Genomic DNA, 8,045 nt, shown 5'->3' on the forward strand with positions numbered 1-8,045 from the left:
GTTATTTCTCTCCCTCCTGATTGGTCATTTCTCTCCCTCCTGATTGGTCCATTTCTGCAAAGCTTGTTCCTAATTAGTCAACTTTTGTTGTACCTTATTTGCATATGATTGCAAAGTGTAAACTGACAGCCTATAAAAGCCTGTGTAACCTATAGCCAGGGTCCAGAGGTTGGAGCGTTAACTGCTCTGGGCCTGCTGGCATAATAAACCTGAGTTCTCCAACTCTTGGAAGGTTACTTGGTCTCTCGCCGGGATCCAGGTTGCTGTCACAACTGAGCTGTAACAGCGAGCTATAACGCATTTTTCTGCAACACTAGGAACTAGGAAATGTTATTCCTGCTGTTTACAGTTGGGAAAACGGAGGCTCAGAGTGGTTAAGGAACTTGGCTTAAGTCACACAGCTGAACAAGTTGTGATCCAACAAAGCCCTCGCTTTTGAAGGGCTACCCCTCCACCCCAACCGGCGAAGGTCACTCTGTCGAGGATGGACAGTATTCTGAGCAGCAGTGTAATTTACATCCTTAAACCCACTCTCCCTGAGCAGGAATCTGGTACATGTTCTGAGTGGGCCCTCTCCTCTGAGTGATTTCCATGGCGTTTGGGTAGGTCTCTTTACCTCTGTAAGCTCATAAAGCTTACCAATAGAAGGCAAGTTCCTATCTCTCAGATCTTATGGTTCTAGGAAAAGAAAAAGGCTTTAAAAGCCTAGTATTCTTTGACTCAGATCCTGGCTTTCCAGAATTTGTCGGGAGAATCAGAGTAGTGAGCAAAGACTAAAGTTCAAAGATTATAATTGGAGAATATCTAATAACAACAAAACCTTGAAAAACAAGCTTAAATATTCATAATAGGAACAAAACACTTTATAGTATATCAGTATGGTGAACTGTTATAGACATGCAACATCATTTTGTAAAATAATATTACATAAATGGGAAAGTATTTCTATTTAAAACAAGAATATATTTGAAGTTATGCAGTGTATTCCAAAATTTATTTTTAGACAGCGTTTGCATCTATCTTTAGAATAGAATCCACCAATATTTTGGTTGTGATTTCTTCAGGATGCTGGACCTAGATTGCTGCTTCTTTTCAACTTTCTGTATTTATCGGATTCTCTACAACTTGCCTTTATTAGTTTGTAAATGAAAAACCTCACACACGCAGAAAACTGTCAGGCTATATGGTCCCAAAGGGCACTTGAGAGCTGACATTCTATGACTCAGCAAAGGGGTGGGAATAATCTGCTTATAGCTCTGAAGCCCACACTGTGCAGGGAGGAGGAAGGTGGTGGGCTATGGAACATTGTTCAGTCCTTGCACCCCATCCAAACAGGTGTCACTGAGAGCAGCTGATGCAGATTGAAGGCTTGAATCTTGCCAGAAAAAAAGAGAGTCCAGACTTGCTGTTCACCCCTGACCACACACAGTAGACAAGCCGTGAATGTGTGTGCTGAATGGCTGGGGGAAGGAATGAACTGTAAACCAGCAGGGACAGGGGCTCGCTATGTGCTGGGCATGTGCAAAGTTGTGCCAGGCACTGGGCAAATTGCTTTTATGGGTTTTCTTCTTTTAAATATTTAAACAAAGGAAATTTAGGACAAATAAATTTTTTTGCTTCCAGAAAGCATGCAAAGAACTGTAATTTAAGCAAAACAATTTAAAACTGAGACTAAAGCTTTTTCACCTAGCCAACAGACAGCTATTTCTAAATTTAATAATGTCAAGTATTGGTGGAGACTTGTGGAATCAGCCACTCTTACGTACTGTGTGTACACACATTTATGAATTGGTATGAATGTTCTGGGAAAAGATATACCATAGCTATTGAAATTTTAAAAATGTAGAAACCCTTTGCTCTAGAATTTTTGTTTGGACTCTGGTCTTTTATTAGGAAAACAGTCAACAATGGGCAAAAATTATATTCAGAGAATACTGAATGCAGCTCTCATCAGTGGGAGGCTACAAATGAGCAACATATACTCTGACACATGAGTGTCTGGCTCAGAGACCCCCCCAACCTGCACAGCTTGCAGACCCCCACAGAGATTTCTAGGACATGCAGGAAGTCCCCCATGTACTCAAGCACTCTGCTCCAACCTGCTTGTTGGTTCTCTTGCCAAAAGCCACCTAAAGGAGATGGACTCATATCCTGTGTGTCCTCCTAGACCCACTCCCACTCTTCTCCAGATTGTTCTCTGCCCTGGAGGCTGACCATAGGACTACATCCTCTCTACGAACCGTATTCAGCCAATGAGGGTCTAAAGATCCCTGGAGAATGAGGTCAGTTCTTCATTCCCCAGCTGCCCCCGAGGGTCTCAGGCTGGTGGCACCCCCTCTCAGGGAGACTCTATTTCTAATGCTGACCCAGCCCCCTCCCTCATCGCCTAGCCCAGCGTGGCCAGCCCCCAGGGTACTACATTATACCCCGTGCTTCCTTACGCTGCCTGCGCCTTTGCAATAGTTCCTAAAACCTCCTCAGGCGTCCCAACTTGTGTGCCCTCTGAAGTGATGGGCAGGAAAACTGGCTCTCCAAAAAGCAAAAGCCCTGGTTTGCAGTGTTTGTAGATTTCTGTGATATAAGTACTCTCTCCGTGGCTGACGACCGGTTCCCAGCGGTTTAACAACAGGCTGGCAAAGGCTCTCATGAAGCTGGAATGAGCCGGCCCCAGCACGCCACTGGGCGTGCCTTTCCTGGGAACCCTGACCGGTGCAGGAGTGTCAGGACACTGCCTCCACGGCAGCTGCCTTCAGTGATGATGCAGTTGTGCCCAGGGCCACAGTGTCACTCTGAGATGTCCGTTCTCATGACCCCAGAGTCTGAGTCCCACAAACTATGGCATGAAAATGAACTCCATCAGCTTACATCTCTTTCTCCCCTCTTCTCTCTCTCTCTCTCCTCTCTGTCTCCTGCCCAAAGTCTCAAATCAGGCTTGAGTTCTGGTTCCTAAACCATGTACTTATAGACCCAGTCTCCTTTGTACCTGTCAGTTCAGGGAAAATGACATTGGTTGCACGTGAGGGTGAGGGTCGAGGTGGAACAGGTCTGCTGACCAGCAGAGGGCGACTCTGAGCTCCACAAAACACAAGCAGACAAGCACTATTCCTTAACAGCCAACAAATGGCTTCGGTTAAACGTATTACGGTTTACCTATATAATGGGATACTGTAAAACCTTTCGAAAAAGTCTTATGGTGTGGGAAAATGATTAAAAGATTGTGTTGCATTAAGAAACAAGAGATTTTTTTTCTGGTCAAATGCTAATGTATAGAAGACTCTTGAGGACGTTATGCTCGATGAAATAAGCCAGCCACAAAAGGACAGTTACTGTATGATGGTATTTATATGAGGTATTGAAAGCAGCCCGACTCATAGAAACAGAAAGTAGAGCGGTGGTTGCCAGGGGCTGGCGGGGAGCCAGAGCCAGGGGTTGCTGGATGGGTACAGCGTTTCAGTTTTGCAAGATGAAGAAGTTCTAGAAATCTGTCGCATAACGATGGGAATATAGCTAACTCTACCGACCTGTACATTAAAAATGATTAAAATGATAAAAAAAAAAAAAAAAGCTTTTAAAAAGTAAGAGTTTTTTTTTTTTTTCTTTCAAGCCAAAACAACAGCAAATCCCCAAGATTTTCTGTTTATTTTTTCGGGTGCTGGAGACGTGACACTGGGTAGGAACGGTTCTTGCCCTGGGTCTCAGCGTGCTTACACTCCCCTGGGGAGGCCTGTTCATGGAAAATGCACATGAATAAATGTGAAATTGCAGAGAGAGGACAGACTCTGAGCATGTTAAATCAGAGCACTGGCCTGGCCCAGGAAGCGAGGGGAGTAGCTAAGGGCACAGGAGGGGAGGTGAGGACCCCAGCACTGAGTCCTGCAAGAAGCACAGAGCTCACTAGCAGGTGGGGGCAGTGGCGGCGGTGGGGGCAGTGGCGGCAATGGGGGCATGTCCTCTGGAGGCAGAGAGCCTGCATCCTTTTATGAGTGTCTGGAAGGACGCACGCCCCCTCCCTCCACCAGCAATTCTTTCCTAGCGGTATGTCAGGCTTATCATTACGCTTTATCTTCTTCCTGTACTTCTCTGTTTTCCAACTTGGGTGATGATTTTGCAGTTAGGGAAAGGCGTAAAAAACCCCACCTTACTGCACAGATGGAAGGCAGGGCTCTTTATTTATGCTCCTCTTTGTTTTAAAGAGGATTTCAAGCTGCTTACAATGATGTGAACAATACAGCAGGCTAAATACCTTGTCGCTAAGTAAGAAAAATGAGGCGAGGAGAAAACACGGCTAGAAGAGTGAGAGGAGAAAGGAGCGAGGTAGCCCTTCACTCAGAGAGCGGGGCAGGGATCCTCTTGTCGCTTAATTTGAATATTGGCATTTAATTGTCCTGCTGTTGTGCTTTGTCTTCTCAAATATATTGAAAATTTTTCGTTTGTGATTTCTTCCGTTCCTTAGTACTCTCTCTCTTTTAAAATACATCATTTTATTTTTTCCATTGTGAGTTTTTGTAGTGTTAAAAATCCATCCTCGCTCCCCCACAGGGAAGGGGCCACATCTGACCCACCTCAGCCCAGTGACGGATTCAGAGACTCTGCACAGCAGGTCCTCAAACGTCTGTGAGCAAATGGCTTAGCCGGGCCAAGGACCACTGGCTCCCACCCCCGGCAGCACTCAGCCAGTGGCACACCCTCACCAGGCTCAGGACACGGTTGCCAGTTTGATTTATGGGACTTATTATCCCAAGTGGCGGCAGAGAATAGATATTGATTCAAAAGGGTTTAAATAAGTAAGTGGATGCACAGTCCAGAAAGGGCTATAGACTGAGGAGAGCAGCTTTGTAAAGCAGCTGAAGCGGACGCCATAAAGAAATGCTGGTCCTCTTGACGGCAGCACCCGGGGGAGGCACAGAGGGACCGGGATGGGCTGTGATGCCAGCAAGCGCAGATGCACACCGGCTCCATCAGAGCACATGCCAGAGGAGTGACTTTAGGCAAATAACACAAACAAGAAGGCCTCTTGTGAGGACTGCCCGGAGGAATGTATGTGTGTAGGTGTCTGCGTGCATGTGTATATGTAAGTGTATATGTCTATACGTACACGTGCTCATGCATCTCTGTGTATACACATATGCATATGTGTTTGTATATTTGTACTTATGAATGCATATGCATGTGGATATGAATATATGCACACATGTGTATTGCATAGTATATGCACACATGCATGTATAGGTAGACATGGATGTATGTGTATATACATGGATGTGCACTGTGTACATGTGCATGCATATGAATGCATGTGTGTAAGTATATGCACGTATGCATGTGCATGTGTATTGTGTATGGACACACATGTGTCTGCATGTACATGTGTGTATATTATGTGTATGCCTATATGTGTATGTGTGTGTGCATACCTGTGGGCCCTGTGAGTTTGTATGTGTGTGCACATATGTATGTGTGTGTATATCCACGCATATATGGATATGTATTTGCATAGGCATGTGGCTTGTGCTTTGGCACATGGTAGATGCCCCATGAATGAAAATGCCCTCCTCTATCCCTGCCCTTCTAGTCCATCTGTGCAGCAGTGAGCAACAGGATGGAAGTGCATACAGAGTATTTGCAAAGCTCCCCCATCGCGCGTCATATAGCAATCTCAGGCTTTTTAACTCCTGGTTCCCTACCGCCACTGTCACCAACAACAATAACTGTTCCCCGTCTAGATCACTTACAATGCGTTCCGCTTACTATGGCTGCAAAACAGATTTCCCCCACAACATAAGGGAATAAAACAACCGTTTAATTTGCTCGGGGATTTTGTGGCTGAGGAAATGCATAGAGATTGACGAAGGGTGGCTGATGTCTGAGGCCTCAGTGGGGGGATTTGGAAGGCTGGATCATCTGCAGGGTCCTTCACTCACACGTCTGGTGGGAGGTGCTGGTTGCTGGCTGAGAACTGAGCTGGGGCTGTCAGTTGGAACGCCTCTGTGTGGCCTCCTGGCTTCTTCACAACATGGTGGCAGGCTCCAAGGACAGTGTCCTGAGAGAGAGCGCGCCCAGTGGAAGCTATCCCACTGCTCATGACTTAGCCGTGGGAATTACAGTGCCACGCCCACTGCGCTCCATCGGCAAGGCGGCTTCTCCCAGGTTGAAGGGGAAAAGACAGATACCCTCTGCAGATGGAGAAGCATTGGCGTCACATTGAAAGAAGAGCATGGAGGACGGGATGCGTGTTGGTGTGGCCATCTTGTCTTAAGAAAAATGCCATCTGTCACACCGTGTTAGGTAGCTTAGCTGATCTCCTGCTCCTCAAAAAACACGGAGGGGCAAAATATAAGTATCCCCATTCTAGAGATGGACAAACTGAGGCTCAGAGAGGCAAAGTAACTTGCCTCGGGCAATTTATTTAATGTCTCTGAACCAACAGTAAAGCACCAGTCTTTACTGTAGCATCATTCTTTCCTTGGCCTCCCCCTGCCATCGTCTGTCCCACGCAACCCCGCAGCCAGCCGGAACCAGGGCTTCCACCCACACGCCCGCAACAGCAAGGCATGTCAGACGGTTTTGGCAGGGGTTTACTTTGGTGCAGCAGAAGGGGCTCACCCCCTTCCCTTCCCATCTTCCAAGAGGAAAAGTACTTTGGGAAGAATGCTAGCGCTTGTGTATAAATTCCAAATGTGTAACCTTTAATACCTCGCTGAGTCAGGTAGGGGCACGTAGCCCTTTAGCCGTACTTTGAAAAGGCCGAATGTTGCGCTGTGCACCTCTTCCCCAAGGGAGCAGGAGGAAGGACCAGCATCAGTTCACGGGCCCCAGCAGGACTCATTCAGGCCAAGGACCATCTTGGAAAATCACTCCTTTGGGGATTCATTCTGGACCCTGTGTCCCTCATTGTCAATGCAGCACCCGCAAGGTCTGAGGCTGTAAGAGGCCCCCTCTGCTATGATGCCCATGAAACAGATGATTTACTTTCCCGTAATAGGATTCAATTAGGAGAGGCTGGGGAGTGGGGACGGAACGAACTGCTGGAGAGCGTGGCAAGGCTCTCCTTTCCTGCCCGCTGGGCTGGCTGCCTCATAGCAGCCGAGGCCGGCGGGAGGGAGAGGGTAGAACCCGTTCAGCAGACACGGCTGGGCTGTGCCCACCTCTGCAGGAGCCGGGGGCACTCAGGTGACCTCCAGAACCTCAGGTGGCAGGTGACTAGGGTCTAACAGGGGTGAGCTTTTTACGTCTTAGACTAGGCTCAGTAGAGACAGCCCAGCTTTGCATTCTCGAAGGGCCAGCTTTGAATCTGGCTCCCATCCTTGCTGGGTAGCCGTGGACCAATCACTTAAGGCCTCTGAGCCTCAGATTCAGTTTCTTCAACTGACCATGGAGTGGAGTGAGGGGTAGACACATGCTAACCACAGGCATCAAGCCTGAAACTTAGGACAGGCCCAGTACATGTTTGTTTTTGTCGCTGCATTTTAATCCTTACAACAACTACTTCAGGGATGAGGAAGCAGAGAAAAATCTAGAAGCATGCTTCTGCTTTTGTTTTATTTTAATGGAGGTACTGGCGATTGAACCCAGGACCTTGTGCATGCTAAGCATGCACTCTACCACTGAGCTATACCCTCCCCCCTTAGAAGCATGTCTTTGCCTGCAAATGCCACTGCTCACTTGTCTGCCATGTTGATAGGAACCAATCTCTGCCCATGAGCCCAGACTGTACAGTCTGACAGTCTCTGGGAGGCCACCAGGCTGGCTGGAAGCAGGCACGGAGCTCTCACGGCTCCCAGCTTCTGCCTGGCTGATCTTTAAAAAGTGGGTTTCTCTTCTGCCCTGGACCTCCGCCATCTCCAACTCTCATCACTATCCTGAACAGAGTAAGTTTTTAAATGCCCGATAGCACAGATGGGGAAATTGAGGCTCAGAGAGGTGCCATGACCCGCCCAGGGTCACACAGCATGCAAGTGCCAAAGGCAGTGCTGTTGGCTGCTCCAGTGGGGAAATGCCAGCCTCCCCCAGCAGCTGATAAACCCAACCCCTCAGAGCTTCAACTC

General features: G+C 47.6%; 1 protein-coding gene across 1 annotated transcript in view; it reads right to left on the reverse strand.

The window, feature by feature from the left end:
- KCNIP1 (potassium voltage-gated channel interacting protein 1) overlaps positions 1–8,045 on the reverse strand; it is a 317,892-nt gene that overhangs the window by 279,359 nt on the left and 30,488 nt on the right. The gene's annotated exons all lie outside the window — the stretch shown is intronic.

The sequence above is a fragment of the Camelus bactrianus genome, chromosome 22, assembly GCF_048773025.1.
Source record: "Camelus bactrianus isolate YW-2024 breed Bactrian camel chromosome 22, ASM4877302v1, whole genome shotgun sequence".
Classification (NCBI taxonomy): Eukaryota; Metazoa; Chordata; class Mammalia; order Artiodactyla; family Camelidae; genus Camelus; species Camelus bactrianus.